Here is a 27,097-nt window from a genome sequence, read left to right as displayed (position 1 = left end):
CCAGAACTCTGGGAATAATTTGAAAAATATGGTCGGGAACTTTTACACTCTGGTTGGCTAGTGATGGCTTCCTCTCCTCTTCTAATGGAAGGGTAATTCGATTGATTTTCTGTTTACTGTGGGTGGGTGTTTGCTGTGGTTAGGGTGTCGTCAGGGTGTTTGCTGTAGACGGGTGTTTGTTATGGGGGGGTGTTTGCTGTGGTCAGGGTGTTTGCTGTAGACGGGTGTTTGTTATAGGTTGGTGTTTGCTGTGGGAGAGTGCTTGTCATGAGCGGGTGTTTGCCGTGAGGTGGAGTGTTAGCTGTGAGCGGAGTGTTTGCTGTGGGCGAGTGTTTGCTGTGGTCAGGGTGTTCGCCTCTTACTAGAATAGCCGCCACAGCAACACAAACCAATCGTTACCCACAACAGATAAGACCAGAAACATTTCCCTTCTAACTGGAACACTGGATCAGTAAGTGGATCAAAACGATCCTAAGGCTCCTAGGGAGAGTGCTTGGTGTGGATCAGGACGTTATCTAGAATCCTAGAGCGCACGAGAAGTGGATCAGTACATTATCTAGGCTTCCAAAGAGCAAGTGAAGTGGATCAGTACATTATCTAGGCTTCTAAAGAGCAAGTAAAGTGGATCAATACGTTATCTAGGATCCTAGAGAGTAAGTAAAGTGGATCAATACGTTATCTAGGATCCTAGAGAGTAAGTAAAGTGGATCAATACGTTATCTAGGATCCTAGAGAGTAAGTAAAGTGGATCAATACGTTATCTAGGATCCTAGAGAGTAAGTAAAGTGGATCAATACGTTATCTAGGATCCTAGAGAGTAAGTAAAGTGGATCAGTATGTTACCTAAAGTCCTAGAGTGTCCCTGGCCACCTAGTGTTTGCCGTTCACTAGAAACACGATCCTCACTATGCGGGAAGACAGAATGTCATATCAGCTACACTAAGTGAAGGTTACTTCGCTGAAGAGGAACGTGTTCATAATATTTGGCTCGGAACGTTGCCTAGAGAGAAACACCCGGGTCAAAGAGTTTGTTTACATCTGGATGAATAACTTCGATCTATTGTCTGGCTGGAGCATATAACAATGGTTCATTCCCTGGTAGACTCCATGTGGAGGCTCAGTTATAATGATTTATATTCTGGCGACACTGGCAACGTCTGAGAACTTGACTGACCTGCGTCATAGCATGGCGTCTCCAGAACGCTACAGAGTTGCCAGTCTTAGTATAGCATCTTCAGAACATTATAGAGTTTCCAATCTTGCTATAGCATCTCCAAGACATTATAGAGTTTCCAGTCTTGCTATAGCATCTCCAGAACATTATAGAGTTTCCAGTCTTGCTATAGCATCTCCAGAACATTATAGAGTTTCCAGTCTTGCTATAGCATCTCCAGAACATTATAGAGTTTCCAGTCTTGCTACAGCATCTCCAGAACATTATAGAGTTTCCAGTCTTGCTATAGCATCTCCAGAACATTATAGAGTTTCCAGTCTTGCTATAGCATCTCCAGAACATTATAGAGTTTCCAGTCTTGCTACAGCATCTCCAGAACATTATAGAGTTTCCAGTCTTGCTACAGCATCTCCAGAACTATACAGAGTTGCCAGTCTTAGTATAATGTCTAGAACTATACGGAGTTGCCAGTCTTAATGTAGCATCTCCAGAACAAACATATGAGAGCGAGAGGTTTGTTTTCATAACTGAACACACAAGAAGGTTCCATACCGAGCGGAGGAGGCCTCATCTTGGCTGGGAAACCTGCCCCCATCATTTCCATCAAACTGCTGAGCTATTCATCACATTTCACAGTCAATGAGATGACCAACGAGCAGCCTCGAAGAGAAAACATTTATGGAACTTATTATGGAAAACATTCTTTTTTTTTAAGGGGGAAACTTATCAAAATAAAAAAAACACGCCAAGACGAAACTGTGAAGTGTCAGTCAGATGGGAAAATAGTTTCAAGCTCTTGCAAAATTCTTATATACTTTCACTCTTAACTTTAAGAAGAGGAAAGAGAAGAGGTAAGTAAGACACGGCAGAAACGCTAACAATAGCGTTAAGCTATTGCAGATAATGCAGAAGCGCTAAAGATAGCTTTACGATACTGACGAAACGCTAACCAGAAAATATTGCTGAATTGCCAACAGTAGCGTTGGAATACTGCTGAAGCCCTAACAACAGCGTCAAGATACTGCTGAAGCGCTGACAACAGCTTCAAAATAATACTGTAGTGCAAACAACAGCTTCAAGATACTACTGAAGCGCAAACAACAGCTTCAAAATACTGCTGAAGCGCTAACAACAGCTTCAAAATACTGCTGTAGTGCAAACAACAGCTTCAAGATACTGCTGAAGCGCAAACAACTGCTTCAAAATACTTCTGAAGCGCTAACAACTGCTTTAAAATACTGCTGTAGTGCAAACAACAGCTTCAAAATACTGCTGAAGCGCAAACAACTGCTTCAAGATACTACTGAAGCGCAAACAACAGCTTCAAGGTACCGCTGAAGCGCTAACAACAGCTTCAAGATACTACTGAAGCGCCAACAACAGCTTCAAGGTACCGCTGAAGCGCTAACAACAGCTTCAAGATACTACTGAAGCGCCAACAACAGCTTCAAGGTACCGCTGAAGCGCTAACAACAGCTTCAAGATACTACTGAAGCGCCAACAACAGCTTTAAGGTACCGCTGAAACGCTAACAACAGCTTCAAGATTCTGCTGAAGCGCAGACAACACTTTAAGATACTGCTGAAACGCTAACAACAGCTTCAAAATTACCGCTGAAGCGCTAACAACAGCTTCTAAATACCGCTGAAGCGCTAACAACAGCTTCAAGATACTACTGAAGCGCAAACAACAGCTTCAAGGTACCGCTGAAGCGCTAACAACAGCTTCAAGATACTACTGAAACGCAAACAACAGCTTCAAGGTACCGCTGAAACGCTAACAACAGCTTCAAGATACTGATGAAGCGCAGACAACACTTCAAGATACTGCTGAAGCGCTAACAACAGCTTCAAAATACCGCTGAAGCGCTAACAACAGCTTCAAGGTACCGCTGAAGCGCTAACAACAGCTTCAAGGTACCGCTGAAGCGCTAACAACAGCTTCAAGGTACCGCTGAAGCGCTAACAACAGCTTCAAGGTACCGCTGAAGCGCTAACAACAGCTTCAAGGTACCGCTGAAGTGCTAACAACAGCTTCAGGAACCTGAAGTAAAACGTCAGTGCCGTATAACCGTTGGAGGCTAAAGGTTGCCTTGCGAGCGAAGGTGGTAATAATGTGGAAAACTTACGGCAAAACCGACCTGCCCCAGACCCCGCCGGTCAACTGTAGTGGTACCAGACCCGGCGTGGAGGAGCAGACCCGGTGTGGAGGACCAGACCCGGCGTGGAGGACCAGACCCGGCGTGGAGAACCAGACCTGGCGTGGAGGGAGGGCTGTACCAGACCTGGCGTGGAGGACCAGACCTGGCGTGGAGGGAGGGCTGTACCAGACCTGGCGTGGAGGACCAGACCCGGCGGGGAGGACCAGACCCGGCGGGGAGGACCAGACCCGGCGGGGAGGACCAGACCCGGCGTGGAGGACCAGACCCGGCGGGGAGGACCAGACCCGGCGGGGAGGACCAGACCCGGCGGGGAGGACCAGACCCGGCGTGGAGGACCAGACCCGGCGTGGAGGACCAGACCCGGCGTGGAGGGAGGGGGGGCTGTACCAGACCCGGCGTGGAGGGATGGTTGTAGCAAACCTACTATAGAGGCAGACTTCCATATCATCTTTAATTGGACGTTTGTAATTGTGGCTGAGGTTGGTTGTATTTCTACCTGGGTTGGTTGTGAACCATGCAGTCCATCTGTAAACTGTGGAAGGTTATGTAAAGTCACTTGTGTTGTTGTAAGCCTCAAACTCGTATAATTGGATTAAATCTTAACTCGCTTGTGGCATTAATCAAAAAAGGTTATTCTCTTTGTAAATTGCCTCCCGGGTCTTTGATTTGTTGTAAATTGAGTTAGATCTGGGCCGACTGTAAATGACGCTGGACTGTGTTGTTTACACTTCATCAGCGGTGAGAATGATGAGGGCTTGAGTGATCAGATAATGTCATCTCGAGAGTAAGGCCAGAGAGAGATAGGTCGTAGGTGTATGTGATGAGAGAATGTTGTGTTGTGGTATTAGTGAAGGTTAATATCAAACTACGTTGAAAACTAGGGTTACGTACACACACACACACACACACACACACACACACACACACACACACACACACACACACACATACACAGGGGGGACCATAATAAAGAACATTAAGGAAGCTGCCTCTTTTTTTTCTACTTCCCAGAGTAAGCATTTGGCTCACCCTGAGCCAAGCTGGGTGTTGGTGGTGGTGGCAGTGATGATGGTGGTGGTGGTGGTGATGGTGACTGGAGGTCGTGATGGTGATGGTTTAGCGGGTGTGGTTATGTCTAATGGTGATGGTGGTGATGGTAGTGGTGACTGGAGGTCGTGATGGTGATGGTTTAGCGGGTGTGGTTATGTCTAATGGTGATGGTGGTGATGGTAGTGGTGACTGGAGGTCGTGATGGTGATGGTTTAGCGGGTGTGGTTATGTCTAATAGTGATTTGGCGATGGTGAGGACTGTGAAAGGGGATGGGGAAACACAGATAACAAGAAAGCTGTGTTGGGTAACTAAAGAAGTGATGTATCACAGGGTGAGCTGCTGCTCCTGATGGTACAGGCTTAGATAAGAAGTTGAGGTGACCTGGAGCAGGATGAGATGAGGTTCGTAAGGTTCCCACGGAGGTGTTCTAGGTGTATAAGATGAGACAGGCATGGTTGCTGGATGCCGTGGAGCTTCTACAGAAGGGAGGATACGTTGGTGAAGTTCACAGTCAGTGGGCAGTGTCACCGGAATGTTCTACTTTGTCCTGCAAAAAAAAAAAAAGCTTTCCCGTAACTCCCGCAGTTCAAGCTGATTCAGGAGACAGGTGCTGGTAGTGTGCCGCAGAGGTAAGAGCCAGAGTGAGTGAGAGCTACTGCCGAAGTAAGAGCCCTTACAGGTTCCTGTGGGAAGTGAGCGTGGAGTCCCATGGCTTAAGTATATTCAGGCGCCAGAGTGGCGCACTTTTGGTCTGAGGCAAAGTTGATTGCTCGACTGTATGGATGCAAGGGTATATATGAACTACGAAGGTCGGTCACGCCGACAGTGTTAATTGTTTGAGCATGACAGCAGAAATATTGGAATTGACCCTTGAAGGATTATAAAGGGTTGTGGATGTATTTTATGATTTGAAGGTCAATTGTCGACATATTCAGCACCCGGCTGATGACCAACCCAGCTCTCACAGGTCACACAAGGTTGATGTCAGTTCCTTCATGAGACAATCTAGTGGATCATGTATCTAATAATGGTCTTGAGGGTGATTTCATCACACTGATAGGTCGCTGTCAGAAAGGCATGCAGGACGTGTGTAAAGTAACTGGAGAGTGGAGCTACGTTTCTACCCTTCTCTGTTCTGTTTTTCTATGTGAAGGACACGTGGATAGTGATGAGGTATAGCAGAGGCTTTGGTCGGTTGGACGACCAGCGCTGACGGGTAATGGAGCGGCTAGTCCATGACAAGATTATCTGTGTTCTATTCTTATTTGTCATAAGAAGATGAGAGAAAAGCAGAAAATGAGTTGATGTTAGGTGAAGCGAGGTTGGCAGCGTTCCCATGATGATGTTGTGAGTGCAGGAAGTGAGGCAGGCGTTCCGTGGAAGAATTACGTGGGTGCCGGTTCTCGTGAAGATTCTGCAGAAGGGAGGTGACGCTGCTGTGGTCCTGAGTTAGTGGGCAGACTCCAAAGCTTTGTGCTTTGTGGTGCAGGAAGCATGGCAGGAGGGCCCGTAGTTCAAATTTTCAGGAGACAGGCGTTGGCAATGACCCACAGAAGCCCTGCAGAAAGGGCGAGAGCCAGAGTGCTTGGGAACTACTGACGAAGGAGATTTTCCTACAGGCTCCTGTGGGAGATGAGCCTGGAATCACATGTTTAAGAAATTTTCCAGTCACCAGAGTGGTGTGCGTGTGGTGTGTAATAGGTTGATAGACTGACTGCACTGATGCATGGGTGAATACGAGTCAGTTAGGTCAGCCATGCCGCTATTGTTAATTGTGTGGGCATGGCCGCTAAGTCGTTACAATGGGTGTCTGAAGAATTAAAAAGGATGGCGGGTGGACGCCTCTGTTGTGAAGATTAGTATCGTTTCCCTACTCAGTATCTTGCCTGTGACCTACATAGGTCACACAAGGGTCACAAGAGGTTACTCTCAGATGGATGAGGAGATATTCTAGTAGACCCGGGTGTGTGTGTGTGTGTGTGGCGGTCGTGAGACTGATTTCAAACACAGTGTCGGGTCGCTCTCAGGGGCATGTTAAGACCTGGGAAGTGTCATAAGCGAATGACGTTACAGTATTCACGATGGTGGTGGTGGCACTGGCTACCTAAAGCTACCTACACATTACCCCGCTACAAGACACACACACGCAGAGATAAAGTAACGACCGCAGGGATTATGAGCAAGGGCGGAGGCAGTCACCCGGGCAATACACTGTCAGCGGAGGCAGTAATAATCCCCGAGGTTCGTGCCGGTCTGCACCAGCCCACATCTAAGGCGCCAAGTAAATCATTAACGTCTCTATCTTCCTCCTCCTCCTCCTCCTCCTCCTCCTCCTTCCCGCGTTTTCACTCTTCTTCCTCTTCTTCTTCTTCTTCTTCTTCTTCTTCTTCTTCTTCTTCTTCTTCTTCTTCTTCTTCCTCTCTCTCTCTCTCTCTCTCTCTCTCTCTCTCTCTCTCTCTCTCTCTCTCTCTCTCTCTCTCTCTCTCTCTCTCTCTCTCTCTCTCTCTCTCTCTCTCCACCCCCCCTCCTTCCTTTACTTCGCCGCTTGCCTTACCCTTTTGAGGATAATCGCAAGATCAGTAGGGTATTGTGGCATGGTCTTTGACCTACCTCGTATGGGTTAGGTCAAAGGCCGAGCCATCGTGCCCATAAGTCGTACCTTAGTACATGAGGATTGTACCGTCGTGTTCAGTGATCGTACCGTCGTGCTCAAGGATGGCACCATAGTTCTCAAGGATCGTACCGTCGTGTTCAGTGATTGTACTGACGTGCTCAAGGATTGTACCGTTGTGCTAAAGAGTCGTACCGTCGTGTTCAGTGATTGTACTTATGTGCTCAAGGATTGTACTAATGTGCTCAAGAGTCGTACCGTCTTGCTACAGGCTCGTAACATTCCTCTCAAGGCTCATTCTGTTGTTCTCAAGAGGTTAGTTATGTTACGACTGAGGATTTGGACCCAGAGCGGTCGACCTGGCTGGTTGGTGAGGTCGGCTAGGGTCACCACTGGTGACCTAGATGGTTGATGAGGTCAGATACTGGTGACCTGACCGGTTGGTGAGGTCTGCTTGTGGCCCCAATGTTGACTTCGCTGGTTAGTGAAGTCATCGTGCGTGTACACATGGTATGGGAGGAGGAGGAGAGGGTGGATGAGAGGGCAAGGGCGGGTTGAGCTGTGTTGATGAAGCGAGTGAGACTTGGGTGTAATCAGTGTGTACAGTACTACACCCGAGGAGGGAGTTGTATGACGCTCCTGGGCCACCTCTCCTTTCTCTGTGTGTGTGTGTGTGTGTGTGTGTGTGTGTATGTGTGTGTGTGTGTGTGTGTGTGTGTGTGTGTGTGTGTGTGTGTGTGTGTGTGAACGACCTAGCTCCCTGTGTACGAAGACTTGACCGACCGACCCTCTCCCGTCAGCACGTCAGCTTTAGTCACGGTACTGCGGGAGTTAAGCTGACGTGCTCAGTGGTTAACACGTCACAATGATGAGGCTAAGGAGCCCTAAGCATGTGACCCACGCCAGCGGGGACTCGTGTCACAACCAGCTGGGATTCATGCCACACCAGCGGGGACTCGTTCCACACCATCGGGGACTCGTGCCACACCATCGGGGACTCGTGCCACACCAGCGAGGACTCGTGCCACACCAGCGGGGACTCGTTCCACACCATCGGGGACTCGTGCCACACCATCGGGGACTCGTGCCACACCAGCGAGGACTCGTGCCACACCAGCGGGGACTCGTTCCACACCAGCGGGGACTCCTGCCACACCAGCGGGGACTCGTGCCACACCATCGGGGACTCGTGCCACACCAGCGGGGACTCATGCCACACCAGCGGGGACTCGTGCCACCCAGCGGGGACTCGTGCCACACCAGCGGGGACTCGTGCCACACCAGCGGGGACTCGTGCCACACCAGCGGGGACTCGTGCCACACCAGCGGGGACTCATGCCACACCAGCGGGGACTCGTGCCACACCAGCGGGGACTCGTGCCACACCAGCGGGGACTCATGCCACACCAGCGGGGACTCGTGCCACACCAGCGGGGACTCGTGCCACACCAGCGGGGACTTGTGCCACACCAGCGGGGACTTGTGCCACACCAGCGGGGACTCGTGCCACACCAGCGGGGACTCGTGCCACAGTGTTTACGGCCCAGTATCCAGGGAATGGCCGAACCAATCGTCGTCGGTCAGTCGTTAAGGGGGAAATTACTACATTATAACTCCATGAGTAACGACTTTACCGACATCATAAGCGTTGCTGATCGGTTCATGATAGTGTTATATGATAGTGTTTCATGTGTTGCTGATACTGTTATGTGTCGGTGTTGTGTGTGTTGGTAATACTGTTGTGTGTTATTGTTGTATGTGTTGGTAATACTGTTGTGTGTTAGTGTTGCACGTGTTGGTAAAACTGCTGTGTTAGTGTTGCACGTGTTGGTAAAACTGCTGTGTTAGTGTTGCACGTGTTGGTAATACAGTTGTGTGTTATTGTTGTATGTGTTGGTAATACTGTTGTGTGTTATTGTTTATGTGTTGGTAATACTGTTGCGTGTTAGTGTTGTACGTGTTGGTAATACTGTTGCGTGTTAGTGTTGCACGTGTTGGTGATACTGTTATGCCAGTGTTCCATGGGTCCTTGATACTGTTATGTGTAGGCGTGGTGTGGTAGAGGCTTCACAGTGGTGTGGTAGAGGCTTCACTGTGGTGTGGTAGAGGCTTCACTGTGGTGTGGTAGAGGCTTCACAGTGGTGTGGTAGAGGCTTCACTGTGGTGTGGTGGAGGATTTACTGTGGTGTGGTAGAGGCTTCACTGTGGTGTGGTAGAGGCTTCACTGTGGTCTGGTAGAGGCTTCACTTTGGTATGGTAGAGGCTTCACTGTGGTGTGGTAGAGGCTTCACTGTGGTGTGGTAGAGGCTTCACTGTGGTGTGGTAGAGGTTTCACTTTAGTGTGGTAGAGGCTTTCATTGTGGTATGGTAGAGGCTTCACTGTGGTGTGGTAGAGGCTTCACTGTGGTGTGGTAGAGGCTTCACTGTGGTGTGGTAGAGGCCTTCATTGTGGTATGGTAGAGGCTTCACTGTGGTGTGGTAGAGGCTTCATTGTGGTGTGGTAGAGGCTTCACTTTAGTGTGGTAGAGGCCTTCATTGTGGTATGGTAGAGGCTTCACAGTGGTGTGGTAGAGGCTTCACTGTGGTGTGGTAGAGGCCTTCATTGTGGTGTGGTAGAAGCTTCACTGTGGTGTGGTAGAAGCTTCATTGTGGTGTGGTAGAGGCTTCACTGTGGTGTGGTAGAGGCTTCACAGGGGTGTGGTAGAGGCTTCACTGTGGTGAGGTAGAGGCTTCACTGTGGTGTGGTAGAGGCTTCACTGTGGTGTGATAGAGGCTTCACTGTGGTGTGCTAGAGGCTTCACTGTGGTGTGCTAGAGGTTTCACTGTGGTGTGGTAGAGGCTTCACTGTGGTGTGGTAGAGGCTTCACTGTGGTGTGGTAGAGGCTTCACTGTGGTGTGATACAGGCTTCACTGTGGTTTGGTAGAGGCTTCACTGTGGTGTTGTAGAGGCTTCACTTTAGTGTGGTAGAGGCTTCACAGTGGTGTGGTAGAGGCTTCACTGTGGTGTGGTAGAGGCTTCACTGTGGTGTGGTAGAGGCTTCACTGTGGTGTGGTAGAGGCTTCACTGTGGTGTGGTAGAGGCTTCACTGTGGTGTGGTAGAGGCTTCACTGTGGTGAGGTAGAGGCTTCACTGTGGTGTGGTAGAGGCTTCACTGTGGTGTGGTAGAGGCTTCACAGTGGTGTGGTAGAAGCTTCACTGTGGTGTGGTAGAGGCTTCACTGTGGTGTGGTAGAGGCTTCACTGTGGTGTGGCAGAAGATTCACTGTGGTGTGGTAGAGGCTTCACAGTGGTGTGGTAGAAAATTCACTGTGGTGTGGTAGAGGCTGCACTGTGGTGTGGTAGAGGCTTCACTGTGGTGTGGTAGAGGCTTCACTGTGGTGTGGTAGAGGCTTCACTGTCATCAGTATTGTATACGTACCATGAGGAAGGGAATGAGGTTTTTTCACCACAAGGGGGTCATCTTTTCTCTTCAGTTTCTGAACCTCTGTAAACTGCAGGTATTCATCATCATCATCTCCATATGTTTAACTTCACCCATCCAGCACCCTTGTGTGTGTGTGTGTGTGTGTGTGTGTGTGTGTGTGTGTGTGTGTGTGTGTGTGTGTGTGTGTGTGTGTACTACTATCCGTAGAGGTGGTCATGCGAGAGTTAAATTCATGAAATTGGACCAATCGGGAGATAAAACACCACAAGGCAAGATTAATCGGTACTTGGCTTAGGCCGTTTATACATACATACATACATACATACATACATACATACATACATACATACATACATACATATGTATCAGGTCTACAGACGGTACACACATAGACGGTACATACAGACAGTACACACAGACGGTACACACATAGACGGCACATACAGACAGAACACACAGGCGGTACACACATAGACGGTACATACAGACAGTACACACAGGCGGTACACACATAGACGGCACATACAGACAGTACACACAGGCGGTACACACAGACAGTGCACATATACGGTACATACAGACAGTACACACAGACGGTACACACAGACTACACACAGACGGTGCACAGATACAGTACACACAGACGGTACACACAGACGGTACACACAGACAGTACACACAGACGGTACACACAGACTACACACAGACGGTGCACAGATACAGTACACACAGACGGTACACACAGACGGTACACACAGACGGTACAGTTCACGTCGCATACAGGAACCAAGTCTCCGTCGTGTTCCCGGGCGGACTGCATGGCTGGCCAACACAAACACTGTGGGGGAAAATGTTGCCTCTCCCCCACACCGAAGTGCCTCGAACTGTGGCTCCCTCCAGCCACCACCGTGAACACCAACGGTTGCCACGGACAGTAAACCTCGCCAATTATGAGGCCGGAGACAGTGCCGGGAGACCAGGGTGTGCGGAGAGAGAGAGAGAGAGAGAGAGAGAGAGAGAGAGAGAGAGAGAGAGAGAGAGAGAGAGAGAGAGAGAGAAGTTCGTGGGCATCGTGTGTGTGTGTGTGTGTGTGTGTGTGTGTGTGTGTGTGTGTGTGTGTCGCAAGATAGAACCTGGTCCAATAGGTCACCAGTACGTGGTCCAGTAGGTCACCATTACCTGGCCCAATAGGTCACCAGTACCTGTCCTGGAAGTTGGGTAGCCCTTGTGCTAACTGGTACAAGTCATGTTTACCGTTAATGTCCTGGAAGCTGGGTAGCCCTTGTGCTAACTGGTACAAGTCATGTTTACCGTTAATGGTGTCTGTTGTCAGGGATTCCCGTTACTTGTGTCTGTTGTCAGGGATTACCGTTACTTGTGTCTGTTGTCAGGGATTACCGTTACTTGTGTCTGTTGTCAGGGATTACCGTTACTTGTGTCTGTTGTCAGGGATTGCCGTTACTCGTGTCTGTTGTCAGGGATTACCGATACTCGTGTCTGTTGTCAGGGATTACCGTTACTCAGATGTAACCGTTACTGGTGCCTGTTTTCAGACGTTACCGTTACTGGCGTCTGTTGTCAGACATCAGCGAGACTGTTTGACGTAACTGTAACCTTACGTCCTGTAATCTCAACTGTACCAACAGATACAGTCATGGTGACGTAATATATACATAACACAACAGCTGACGCTCGTTCAAAGTGATTATTTTATAATTCTTTCAGATTATACCATGAATATCCTACTACAGTATCTGTCACAATACTACAACCGGAAGTTATGAGCAAAAATATATATATAAAAAAGAAAAATAATTGCAATTTCATTAATTAACCGATCATGTTTGATGATATTCTAGTTTTAATATCTGATTTTTTTCTTTTTTTTAGAAGGCAAAATTTTTTTTTCCTTTTTAGAATACAGATTTAACTGCGATGATATATTGTGAGGTGATTAACCATCCTGATCATGGTCGTCTGCAGGTATGATATCATCATATCCAGTGGATTAATGTAATCAACTGGTAAACATGTTGTGATCAGTTGGGAAAAAAAAATAAGAAGAATATCACAAGTTAAGAAAATATTTGGATCTTTGGTCTGTATATCGGGTTTAACTGCTGTGGACTACGACGCGAGCATGGGGCCAGATAAAGGGCTGCTTTCGTTAACATGTACGATAACAGAATCGATTCTGTGTGATGAGGTCAGTTGAGCCACAAGATAACAAACACCTTCAGGTTTGTACAGGGGGTCCAGCTCCTCTGGTGTTGGGGGCTCCCGTCTGAACAGCTGGTGCCTCCACCAGACCCCTACCCCAGCCACAGCTCCCTCCCAGCACTGTACTAATGTACATAAAGACGCCGCATTGAGAGTGACACACACACACACACACACACACACACACACACACACACACACACACACACACACAGTTACTGTGGTAGTGAGGGAAAGGCTGGGATGACGTGTTCTCACCTATAATAAGCAATGAATGGAGTTCGCCTAAAAAGTCCTATGGACAAACAAGAACGTATCCTGCCCTCGGGTGTAGGAGTGTTTGGAGGACGTGTGAAGACGTTGGAAATCCCGAGTGGTAGACCTGACGATTGAACAGGGGGTCTGACAGCCTCGACCCTCCAAATCCTTTGAAATTCTTAAGGGCATCTCGTCTGTAAAACCTTTGAGAGCATGTGAATGGTTAATGTGGCCTCAAAGAGCCTACGATGACCTTAAAGAATTCTTTGGTCACATTGAATGCTTTTAAGATATATTTGGATACTAATAGATAAAACGTAACAAGTTCTTCACCTTTACAAGAACCGGTTCGCTCCATAAATCCTGGGACAGATTCCCCTCTGAGACCTGTTTAAAATTCTAGACCACCTCTGAAGGGTTTCTGGCCAGCTTCGAGCCCTCTGAGTGGAACTTTACCTTCCTGTAGACGCTTATAACGAGCGACCAGAGTTTGGGAAGCTGTTGAGCTCAGAGATATTGGGGAAAGATATTGTCGTCGACTATATTTCTTCGTCATATGGAAACATGACGATTTACGATCAATTCAACAACTGAAAATCAATTTCAAGCATGTCAACATGATAATTCTTCCTCATCCGTCCTAAGAATTTGTTTACTGAAGACACAGAGCGATATGATGATTCCAAAACCTGTTCGCTGGGAATGGAAAAGGCAGACGGTATCGTCTGCAAGTTTCTGAAAAGATGTGAGCGTCGTGTACAGAAATGTATAGTTGCCCTCATATTGATTTCTCCCAATGCCATTAATTAAGAGGAACATGTAGAAGCTCTGTAGCAGAGTAAGGCACCTGATGTCTTCGGCAAAACCACCCCAGGATATTACAGCCTCCGTGGTGTAATGGTAAACATCATTAATCATGAACCTGCGAACCTGGGATTGAGTCTCGGCTTAGGAAGCTGCCACACAGCCAAACCCAGTTAGCTGTAAATCCCCCATGATGGAGTTGGTCTGTATGTGAGGACCTGCCCTGAGCTAGTGAAGGTAAATTATAAAAGGTCCAACCCTATTGTGGTCTTGGGGTCTGTGTTCGATACCTTACAGTGGAAAGAAATAAGGTCCAGTCCTTTATGATAATTTGGACGGTACGTGAAAGTTTTAGAAGTTGCCTAACAATATTAAACTACTTAAACAAGTCTTACGCAAGAACAAGGGTTTGTCAGGAGCCGTTAAGGCTACCAGAAAATCTTAAACTTTGGAGTATCTAAACCGTAGTGTATCTAAACTTTGGAACATATAAACTGTGGTGTATCTAAACTTTGGAACATATAAACTGTGGTGTATCTAAACTTTGGAACATATAAACTGTGGTGTATCTAAACTTTGGAACATATAAACTGTGGTGTATCTAAACTTTGGAACATATAAACTGCGTTGTTTCTAAACTTTGGAACATATAAACTGTGGTGTATCTAAACTTTGGAACATATAAACTGTGGTGTATCTAAATTTTGGAACAGCTAAACTGTTGTGTTGCTGAACTTTGGAACATTTTAACTGTGGTGTTTCTGAACTTTGGAACATATTAATTGTGGTGTTTCTGAACTTTGGAACATATCAACTGTGGTGTGCCTGAACTTTGGAACATACAAACAGTGGTGTGTCTGAACTTTGGAACGTATAAACTGTGGTGTATCTAACTTTTGGAACAGTATAAACTGTGGTGTGTCTGAACTTTGGAAACGTATAAACTGTGGTGTGTCTGAACTTTGAACATATTAACTGTGGTGTGTCTGAACTTTGGAACATATAAACTGTGGTGTGTCTGAACTTTGGAACATACAAACTGTGGTGTGCCTGAACTTTGGAACGTATAAACTGTGGTGTGCCTGAACTTTGGAACATACAAACTGCGGTGTGTCTGAACTTTGGAACGTATAAACTGTGGTGTGTCTGAACTTTGGAACATATAAACTGTGGTGTGTCTGAACTTTGGAACATACAAACTGTGGTGTGTCTGAACTTTGGAACATATAAACTGTGGTGTGTCTGAACTTTGGAACATATCAACTGTGGTGTGTCTGAACTTTGAAACGTATAAACTGTGGTGTGTCTGAACTTTGGAACATATGCACTGTGGTGTGTCTGAACTTTGGAACATATAAACTGTGGTGTGCCTGAACTTTGGAACATACAAACTGCGGTGTGTCTGAACTTTGGAACATATCAACTGTGGTGTGTCTGAACTTTGGAACATATCAACTGTGGTGTGTCTGAACTTTGGAACATATCAACTGTGGTGTGTCTGAACTTTGAAACGTATAAACTGTGGTGTGTCTGAACTTTGGAACATATGCACTGTGGTGTGTCTGAACTTTGGAACATATAAACTGTTGATTGTCTGAACTTTGGAACATATGCACTGTGGTGTATCTGAACTTTGGAACATACAAACTGCGGTGTGTCTGAACTTTGGAACATCTGGAGACACAAGTGCTCTATCGAGGATTCCTAAAGTGCATCAGGCGCATTCAGACAAGAAAGATCCTCACGACTTGGGAGGATCCTAGCAACGTCTGGGAGACTCAGCCACGGGATCCTAGCAACGCCTGCGAGACTCAGCCACGGGATCCTAGCAACGCCTGCGAGACTCAGCCACGGGATCCTAGCAACGTCTGGGAGACTCAGCCACGGGATCCTAGCAACGCCTGCGAGACTCAGCCACGGGATCCTAGCAACGCCTGCGAGACTCAGCCACGGGATCCTAGCAACGCCTGCGAGACTCAGCCACGGGATCCTAGCAACGCCTGCGAGATTCAGCCACGGGATCCTAGCAACGCCTGCGAGACTCAGCCACGGGATCCTAGCAACGCCTGCGAGACTCTGCCACGGGATCTTAGCAACGCATGGTAGACTCAGCCACATCTTAGCAACGCCTGGTAGACTAAGCCACGGGATCCTAGCGACGCCTGAGAGTCAGCCATGGGATCCTAGCAACGCGTGAGGGATGGCTAAAGGGTTCTGGCAAGAGGGTACAAGTATGAGTGACACCTGGGGAAGATAGGAGAGGCAGCCCAGGGTGGAGGAGGGGTTGTCACACATACTATGTGGCTCTCATGCCTCTAGCTGCTGCTGATGCTGCTCCTCTCACTCGCTCCCAAACCTTTCGTTTTCAACTTTGCCATCCATCTCTCTCTCTCTCTCTCTCTCTCTCTCTCTCTCTCTCTCTCTCTCTCTCTCTCTCTCTCTCTCTCTCTCTCTTCAGCATCCTGCGCTGCAAGGTGTTAGGGACACTTGCGGTGGTCGGTGTTTCAGCCGGAATGGATGTCTTGGCGTGGTTGTAGGAGAAGTGACTTGAGAAAAGTAGAATTTTGAAGAAGAAGAAGAAGAAGAAGAGAGAGGAGGAGGAGGAGGAGGGGGAAGAGGAGGAGGAGGAGGAGGAGGAGGAGGACGAGGAGGAGGAGAAAGAGATGATGAAGAAAAATAAGAATAAGGAGGAGGAAGAGGAGGAGGAGGAGAAAAAGATGAAAAAGAAGAATAAGAATAAGAAGAAGGAGAAGAGCTACACTGGCAACAGCTTAAGCAAAACATCAACCAGAAATATAACAAAGTACAAACAAGACCATCCATATAGAAAAGCAAGAACCACAACCACATTGAATACAACGAAGATACGACAGTGGCGATGAACATGACAGAGCTATGTACTCCACTGAAAGAAGAGATGAAAGAAGAGATCAGGCCAATGAGAAGAATAGACGTGTAGAAATGATCATATCCTACCAGACAGACAGACACAGAAATAGAGACAGACACACTACTGTTTTAATGGAGGGACATACAACAGAAAAGACAAATGAATTATGTTGATATCCCGTGGCAGTATAGAGAAGGTGGGAGATACGGGAGGAGCCAGTGTGATCAACAGAGCTGCCACCAACGCGTTACTCCACCAACACAACTAACATGTCTGGGATTGTGGTCAGCAGAACTGCCACCAACGCGTTACTCTACCAACACAACTAGCACGTCTAGGATTGTGGTCAGCAGAACTGCCACCAACGCGATACTCTACCAACACAACTAGCACGTCTAGGATTGTGGTCAGCAGAACTGCCACCAACGCGTTACTCTGCCAACACAACTAACATGCCTGGGATTGTGGGTCAGCAGAACTGCCACCAACGCGTTACTCTACCAACACAACTAACATGTCTGGGATTGTGGTGAGCAGAAGTGCCACCAACGCGTTACTCTACCAACACAACTAACACGTCTAGGATTGTGGTCAGCAGAAGTGCCACCAACGCGTTACTCTACCAACACAACTAGCACGTCTGAGATTGTGGTCAGCAGAAGTGCCACCAACGCGTTACTCTACCAACACAACTAACATGCCTGGGATTGTGGTCAGCAGAAGTGCCACCAACGCGTTACTCTACCAACACAACTAACATGTCTGGGATTGTGGTCAGCAGAGCTGCCAAAAAAAACACACTCCCAACACAACGATTGGCCAGTAAGAATAAGCCGTAGACAAACATGAGAGGAGGAATGAGGGGAGAAAGAATACTTCCCTTAGGGGGCATCAGTAGAACGGTGTGGTAAGGGACAGTAGAGTTACGGCAGCAGAGCAGAGACGCACGGAGGAGGAGGAGGAGGTGCTGCTGGCCGTGGGTTTATACAGAACAAAGACAGTGCTAAGCCCACTGTCTTAAAGGTGATGCGTTGCTTCGCCCTGAACTCATTTGTTGAATTTTGAATGACTGATGTATTTTCCATCACTGTACTGTATTATGACTCCCTCCCTGCCGGGGTTTGGCTGTACACTCTCTCTCTCTCTCTCTCTCTCTCTCTCTCTCTCTCTCTCTCTCTCTCTCTCTCTCTCTCTCTCTCTCTCTCTCTCTACGGCCTTTGGCTGCCAGAGTTAGCGAAGCACGACCCCGGAGAACAGAAGAACAACTGGTAGCAGTAGGAGAAGAACGCTCAGCGAGGCAGTCAAGAGACATGTGGAGAACACCAGTGAACACGTTGGAATTATGACCGAGAGGTAGATATGATCAGAAATAAACTACCATGTACACAAGAAAGAGAAATGAACAAAGAACAGAAGAGAACAGAGAAATGCAATGGAACAACCAGAAATTGTGAAATCAAAACTTCATATATTTATGGACTCCCGTGGTGTAGCAGTTAGCGTTCCTGACCGTCACGCATTCACGGGCCCACGCCCAGGGTCGAGCGCATGAGTTCAAATCCTGTTTACGGCAGTCGGTCCACAGTCAATCCAGCTGTTCATCTACCCCAAGGATTGGCCGATAAAATGGGTACCTGGTTTAAGCCAGGGTATATATATATATATATATATATATATATATATATATATATATATATATATATATATATATATATATATATATATATATATATATATATATATATATATATATATATATATATACCGGGGTCGACGTGAAGCGTCTGGGGTGAGCCATGGAAAGCTTTGTTGGGTCTGGATATGGAAAGGGAGCTGTGGTTTCGGTGCATTCCGCATGACAGCTACAGACTGGGTGTGAGCGAATGTGGCCTTTGTTGTCTTTTCCTAGCGCTACCTCGCACGCGCGGGGGGAAGGGGGTGCCATTTTATGTGTGGCGGGGTGGCGACAGAAATGTATGAAGGCAGCAAGTATGGATATGTACATGTGTATATATGTATATGTCTGTGTATGTATATGTATGTATACGTTGAAATGTATAGGTATGTATATGTGCGTGTGTGGGCGTTTATGTATATACATGTGTATGTGGGTGGGTCGGGCCATTCTTTCGTCTGTTTCCTTGCGCTACCTTTCTAACGCGGGAGACAGCGACTAAGTATAATGAAATATATATTTATGTATACATATATTTTTTTTTGTACTATTCGCCACCTCCCGCATCATCGAGGTAGTGTCAAGAACAGAGGACTGAGCCTTTGAGGGAATATCCTCATTTAGTCCCCTTCTCTGATCCTTCTTTTGGAAAATTAGAAACGAGAGGGGAGGATTTCCAGCCCCCCCCCCCCCGCTCCCTTCCCTTTTAGTCGCCTTCTACGACACGCAGGGAATACGTGGGAAGTAGTCTTTCTCTCCTATCCCCAGGGATATATATATATATATATATATATATATATATATATATATATATATATATATATATATATATATATATATATCCCATCCCATATATCCCATATATCATATGTTTACCAAATGGCGTCCTAGCTTCGTCTCTTCGATGTATATCAACTGAGTGTTATATTTCTCTCTTGTGTCTCCCCTGATGTGATTATTACACGAAAGTGCACTTGGGAACTTATCGTGTTTCATTTTCCCCGTGGACTCATAGGAATATATATATATATATATATATATATATATATATATATATATATATATATATATATATATATATATATATATATATATGAAGAAGGTGTTGGTATTTTTTCGATGGCTGCTTATAGTTTGACGCTGGCGACCTTAATGACCCCTGGCTGTCGATAGGCTTAAAGCCCACGTAACCAACCAAACCTTTCCACATCCTGTCTCTAAAATGGGTGGTTCCTGAATCCATTGTTCCCAGCCCACACGACCCTCCTGCAGCAGTAACAATGTTCCCCAATCTCCCTCCTCCTTCCACACACACACACACACACACACACACACACACACACACACCTCATCACCCTCACATAGTGTTCCCAGCCCACACGACCCTCCTGCAACAACACTAACAGTGTCCCCCTCTGTCCTCGCTACATACTAAACATCTCGTCCATCATGACTCACTGTATCTCTCTACTATATAAGCCATTTCAGATGGACGCTAGACCCTCCCACACGGCGGCGGTACGACCACAGAACACGAAGGTACACACATCTCTTGACGTGACATTACGTCCTTTGACGCTATGGTACGCTCCTTGAGCACGACAATTCGCCCCTTGAGCACGACAATTCGTTCCTTGAGCACGACAATTCGCCCCTTGAGCACGATAATTCGTCCCTTGAGCACGACAATTCGTCCCTTGAGCACGACAATTCGCCCCTTGAGCACGACAATTCGTCCCTTGAGCACGACAATTCGTCCCTTGAGCACGACAATTCGTCCCTTGAGCACGATAATTCGTCCCTTGAGCACGATTATTCGTCCCTTGAGCACGATAATTCGTCCCTTGAGCACTATAATTCGTCCCTTGAGCACGATAATTCGTCCCTTGAGGACGATAATTCGTCTCTTGAACACGATAATTCGTCCCTTGAGCACAACAATTCGTCCCTTGAGCACGATAATTCGTCTCTTGAGCACGACAATTCGCCCCTTGAGCACAATCATTCGTCTCTTGAGCACGATAATTCGTCTCTTGAGCACGACAATTCGCCCCTTGAGCACGACAATTTGCCCCTTGAGCACAATAATTCGTCTCTTGAGCACGATAATTCGTCTCTTGAGCACGACAATTCGCCCCTTGAGCACGACAATTTGCCCCTTGAGCACAATAATTCGTCCCTTGAGCACGACAATTTGCCCCTTGAGCACAATAATTCGTCCCTTGAGCACGACAATTCGTCCCTTGAGCACGATAATTCGTCTCTTGAGCACGATAGTAGAACCCTTTAGTACGATCGCCTGGCCTTTGACCTTTGACCTTTCTAAGAGTTCATCTCTTCAGCTCAAACGAGGGAAAATATCGAAAATATTGTTGTTTTGTGTTTCCACTGCTTGTCTCTCTCTCTCTCTCTCTCTCTCTCTCTCTCTCTCTCTCTCTCTCTCTCTCTCTCTCTCTCTCTCTCTCCACTACTATCGCACACACACACACACACACACACACACACACACACACACCCATCTCGCCTGTCCAATCAACTTTCATCTATCCCTTGGGGCAGTTATCAACCCCCTTCCCATCCCACTCCACTCCTTGCCTCTACTATCACCCAGACCATCACATCCATAGCACTTTTATCAATCACTTCCCAACGCAGAAAAAAAAAAAAATTCTATCCCCGCTGACTCCTCCTCTCCTTGCCATACATCAGCCAACAACCACATCTTTAACTGCTAGTTAACGATAGACTCTAATTGTTCTACGATAGTTATGTTCCCCCCCCCCTCCTCCCTACCAACCCCAACCGATCATCAGTCTAAGCCTCACACACACACCCACCTACACACACACACACGCACACACACACACACACACACACACACACACACACACACACAAGGAACCCACAGCATCGCTTCTGCCGGATGGTCTTGTCGAAGTGGGTCACGTCAGGTGGCTCTTTCTACGGGTCATTATGGCTTGGCTATCGCTCCCAGAATAGGGTAATTATGTACTTAACCAAGAGGTAGTTAATCACCTTCCAATATTTGCGTGTAATTATGTGCCTCAGCACACACACACAGTGTAATGGTTGGTTAGCGCGACTAGCCAAGGGGTATCGCGGGTCCTGCCGGGGCTCGAACCCTAGGCATGGCAATCGGCCTACACTCAACCCAGGTGTTCCTCGTCCTCTCCTCGGAGCTGGTCAGTAAATGGGTACCTGGCTTAGACTGGTGTGTGTGTGTGTGTGTGTGTGTGTGTGTGTGTGTGTGTGCATAGGAATGTAGACATGGTATATATATATATATATATATATATATATATATATATATATATATATATATATATATATATATATATATAAGGTTAAGAGACGGGGCAACACAGGTGTAAAATTACTCCCGTAACACACACACATAGTAATCACAAGTAATGGTCTCACTCTCACACACCCACACACACACACACCCAGACACACACACACACACACACACACACACACACACCCAGACACACACCCAGACACACACACACACACACACACACACACACACACACACACACACACACACACACACACACACTGACGTTTTAATGAGTCTCTGACGTCATGGAAGCGAGGGTGATATAAAGAATATCTGATCCCGTTGATGTAGTCCATCCGAGAGATGGCTGCCGCGGGGGAGAGGAGAGAGAGAGAGAGAGAGAGAGAGAGAGAGAGAGAGAGAGAGAGAGAGAGAGAGAGAGAGAGAGAGAGACCCAATCGCTTATATTTCAGATATGATTCATTCTTCACAGTGGCAACCATTGGGAAGAAGAACCGCCCCAAGCCGCTCTCTCTCCCTCCCTCACCCTCCTTCCAGTACGTCTGGAAGTGAGAGACTCTGTATGAAGTGGTAGGGAGTAGGGCGGCCTGGCGCCACCGCCTGTCTACAACAACATTGTCCCAGGAGGTCAGACCCAGTCAAGTAGCAACACCTTTTGTGACGCCTGAATCATCGAATTGATTATCTTCTTGTTTGGTATAATGATCAACTTTATATAAGCTTTCCATAAGACAGTCCCTCAACTCTACTGGCCTCTCGTTGACTCTCTCAAGCACACACACACACACACACGCATACACGAACTCTCCACACACACTCTCTGCACACACTCTTAAACACACTGAGCAAGATGTGCATGATCCTTAGGTGTAAATGGCCTGGCCTTTGGCCCTAACCCTTAAGGGTCAGGTCAAAGGCTATTATACTCGAGAGTTATACCCTCATTCTCTAGGGTCGTACCGTCGTGTTCAAGGATCGTACCGTCGTGTTCAAGGGTCGTACCGTCGTGCTCAAGGGTCGTGCCGTCGTGCCTAAGGATCGTACCATCGTGCTCAAGGATGGCATCGTCATGCTCAAGGATCGTACCGTCGTGCTCAAGGGTCGTACCGTCGTGCTCAAGGGTCGTACCCTCATTCTCTAGGGTCGTACCGTCGTGTTCAAGGATGATACCGTCGTGCTCAAGGATCGTACCGTCGTGCTCAAGGATCGTACCGTCGTGCTCAAGGATCGTAACGTCGTGCTCAAGGATCGTACCGTCGTGCTCGAGGATCGTACCGTCGTGCCCAGGGATGGTATGGTCTTGCTCAAGGATCGTACTGTCGTGCTCAAGGGTCGTACCGTCGTGCTCAAGGGTCGTGCCGTCGTGCTCAAGGATCGTACCGTCGTGCTCAAGGATCGCACCGTCGTGCTCAAGGATCGTACCGTCGTGCTCAAGGATCGTAACGTCGTGCTCAAGGATCGTACCGTCGTGCTCGAGGATCGTACCGTCGTGCCCAAGGATGGTATGGTCTTGCTCAAGGATCGTACCGTCATGCTCAAGGATCGTACCGTCGTGCTCAAGGATCGTACCGTCGTGCTCAAGGATCGTACCGTCATGCTCAAGGATCGCACCGTCGTGCTCAAGGATCGTACCGTCGTGCTCAAGGATCGTACCGTCGTGCTCAAGGGTCGTACCGTCGTGCTCAAGGACCGTGCCGTCGTGCTCTCGAGGTAAGGTCCAAGAAAGCGAAACGCCAATAATTTCTTCCCCAACAATTCTCGGGAGGGAGGGAGGGAGTTGGTGAAGTTAGCTTGCCACACAATCATACGAGATTACCTCCTCCAACACCACCACCACCACTGGCTGGGGTTATTGACATCTCCAACACCACCACCACCACCATCACTGGCTGGGGTTATCATCATCTCCAACGCCACCACCACCACCACCACCACTGGCTGGGGTTATCATCCTCCTCCTCCTCCAACACCACCACTGGCTGGGGTTATCATCTACCTCCTCCTCCACCACCACCACCACCCCTGGCTGGAAGTTATTATCCTCCTCCAACACAACCACTGGCTGGGGTTATCATCATCCTCCAACATCAACACCACCACTGGCTGGGGATTATCATCATCCTCCAACAACATCACCACTGGTTGAGTTTATCATCCTCCTCCTCCTCCTCCAACACCACCACTGGCTGGGGTTATCATCTTCTCCACCACCACCACTGGCTGGGGTTATCATCATCTCCACCACCACCACTGGCTGGGGTTATCGTCATGTATCTCCTGAAATTCTTTTGAGAAATATTTCTAACTTTTACCGAGGAAACTTGGTGGAGTTTTTCCTCTTCTTTTCTCCTCTCAGTTCACTTTGTGGAGATCTAGAAAACCTCCTTTCTAAGATTTGGATTTCGCTGGCTATTGTTGATGCACGTCATCTTTAATGTAAGACAGCAGTCTTTTTTTATACCTACTGTTCTTATATATATATACATATATATATATATATATATATATATATATATATATATATATATATATATATATATATATATATATATGTATATGTATATATCTTTCTTTTCTTTCATACTATTCGCCATCTCCCGCATTAGCGAGGTTGCGTTAAGAACAGAGGACTGGACCTTTGAGGGAATATCCTCACCTGGCCCCCTTCTCTGTCCCTTCTTTTGGAAAATTAAAAAAAACCGAGAGGTGAGGATTTCCAGCCCCCCGCTCCCTTCCCTTTTAGTCGCCTTCTACGACATGCAGGGAATACGTGGGAAGTATTCTTTCTCCCCTATCCCTAGGGATAGCTATATGTATATATATATAAGGTTAAGAGATGGGGCAACATGAAAGTAAAACTCTCTCCCTGTAACATAACACACAAATAATAATCAGTAGTAATCACACAAAAAAAATTCATCTTTATACTTATTTGTAATTTTCCACACCAATGAGGTATCCCTGGGAACAGATGAAGAACAGCATCATTTGCTCACATCCACCATCTAGCTGTCATGTATAACACTGATGATAAGATTTCAAGAACTGCAGAATCTTTTCAAGTTCATCTTCAATCCAGTACCAAAACAATTCTTCTTAACAGTTTCAACTAACAGTCATACAAAATTTCTTAAATCATACAAACAAAAGTAGATGAAACATACAAATCAAAATATAAAACTAAGAAAAATTACAATCAGAAGTATGAGGGATATTTTAGCCTATATGTTGAGAGAACTGCACCTTCTGTTCCATAAAAGTCTTACTATATATATATATATATATATATATATATATATATATATATATATATATATATATATATATATATATATGTGTGTGTGTGTGTGTGTGTGTGTGTGTGTTACCGGACTCCGCCTGCTCAAAGTCATACCGCGAGCGAAAAGTCACCTTCTTCGAAGCTGTATCACTCGAAGTACAGTCTCGTCGTAAAACTTCTCACTCCAAAAGAGTCTATATTTCCCTGCTACTGGAAGTAGCGCAGCCTTAGGCTGCAGGAGCCTTTAGAAAGGTCTTAGGTAACACCATGATTCTTTTCATAGAAATTTTTTCTGCGAAGATGCAAACATTCTGTCTAGGATGAGCCATTGTTCTCATTGTGTAACGTAGTGTTGCATATCTGTAGTTGTTATTGTAGTGACAAGGTGTTGTGATGTGTTTGTGAGGTCGTCTGCACATGAAATGACCTTCATATTGCAGTTTGCTACAGATAATTGGAGGTCGTGTAGGTTGAAACTGAAGAGGGGTTGGAGAAAGAACTGATCCTAGGGGAACTCTACTGTAGGATTTAAGTGTTCTTGAGGTGAAGCTATTGTTAAGTCACTCTGCCTAGGCATCCGGCTATGAAATAACCCAACCATTTATCATCATTGTTGTGGAAGATGGTGTCAATTAGCTGTTGTGTGAGGAAGTTTTCGGAGGGCAGTGTCGAATGCTTTATTGATGTTTATTGCTACTAGCACTGTGCGGGAGGGGGGCTGTGGTTAGCTAAACCCATCTGTGATATGTTGTGTGAGGTCAGTGTCTAGCGTGGTAGTGGAGTGGTTGGGTCTGAAGCCGTGTTTTGTATGGATGAGAGTGGGATGATTTTATAGGATTCTCCCATGAGTCACTTTTTCAGACAGGTTGTTTAGTGAGGCTAGAAGTGATGTAAGGCGGTAGGAGGAAGGGGTTTATGGTGTTTTTGGAGGGTTCTGGGATTGGTACTATGTTGTTAATTTCCCAGCTGTTAGGGATACTGTCATGTAGCCAGGAGTGGTTGACATGTGGACGTTATATGTGAAGGTTGATGGTGAAGGCAGCTCAGGGTTATTCAGATGTGTGGAGGTGTTAGCGTCACTGGTCAGCAGTAGCAGTAACGCACCGCCACCCGCTAGCCTGGTCCCCGGGCCTCTCTGCTTGACATCCTCGCAGCCTCATCAGGTCTGTAAAGGTCATGTTTCTGTGTAGGTGAACTTTGTGGATGTATACGTTTATCCCGGGCCGCAACCGTGGTACCCAAGAAGAGTGTCCCGGGCCGGAGTCCCAGAACTGAGGGACACTGGCCCGGGAAATAGCCATAGAACTCAGGGACACTGGCCCGGGCCACACACGCAATATCTAGGAACACTGGCCCGGGCCGCTGCCACAGGACCCAATTTTAGAACCCCTGGCGCCACATTTAAGCCGCCGCACAATAAATTTGTCTCACGGTAAAATATTACAGCGAGTTTCACCTTTGTTGTAGATATACCCTGTGGGCTGTTACCACGACTCCCTGACACTCACTCACCTCTCACTCCAGTAGAAGGTTTAGTGTAGTCATCCTATATGTCCGTTCCTGAGGGCGAGCTCTCTCCCCGTATCAGATGATATCTTTCCTTGTCGTTAACGATATTTACCTGATCAACGACGCGACGAGAGGACGCGACGAGATGGCAGTCAGGAAGCGATCTGTGAGACACACTCCCCTGTGGTAAACACCCTCGCACTGTCGTCAACACACGAAACTGAAGTACATTGTCGGGTGGTCTGCTTCTCCACCTCTGGTTTTATGTTGCCAGTTGTCGTTTGTAGCTACATTAAGTGTTGCCAGAGTGATAAGTATAAACAACTTTCTCAAGACTGCGACCGAGTGGCGATAAATTCACTCCTGGAAAATAGGAAAATCTTATCCACTCGTCATATGGCAAGATGTCACTGAAAAAAATTGTGCTTAAAGTATCAATTTGTTTATCCTTTTAGGTACTTTATAATTGACTACAGACACAGCTATAAACTCCTGTTTTCTAGCTAGTTTCTAAGCTAAGGTTAGCGAATGTGTATGTTATCTTCAGATGATAATATTCGGAGGCAATATTTTTTTTTCTACTTGCAGGAGTTGTCACCTTTTTGTTACTAAGGTGATTTACTCCTAGGTCATGACTCCTGGGTCATGAAAGGTCATGAGGCTAATGACAAGTATCTTGATCCCTCAAGGACGGCTCTATGGGATGTCCTGCATA

General features: G+C 46.9%; 1 long non-coding RNA gene across 1 annotated transcript in view; it reads right to left on the bottom strand.

Annotated features, from left to right (window-relative positions):
- Window positions 1–26,623, bottom strand: part of LOC139753074 (uncharacterized) — a 196,842-nt gene extending 170,219 nt beyond the window's left edge. Inside the window, exon 1 of the long non-coding RNA XR_011713644.1 lies at window positions 26,386–26,623. This is a non-coding gene — a long non-coding RNA (uncharacterized lncRNA). The remainder of the gene's footprint in view (window positions 1–26,385) is intronic.
- Window positions 26,624–27,097: the final 474 nt, after the last annotated feature.

The sequence above is a fragment of the Panulirus ornatus genome, chromosome 14 (genome assembly GCF_036320965.1).
Source record: "Panulirus ornatus isolate Po-2019 chromosome 14, ASM3632096v1, whole genome shotgun sequence".
Taxonomy (NCBI): Eukaryota; Metazoa; Arthropoda; class Malacostraca; order Decapoda; family Palinuridae; genus Panulirus; species Panulirus ornatus.
This window is presented reverse-complemented; position numbering and strand designations above follow the sequence as displayed.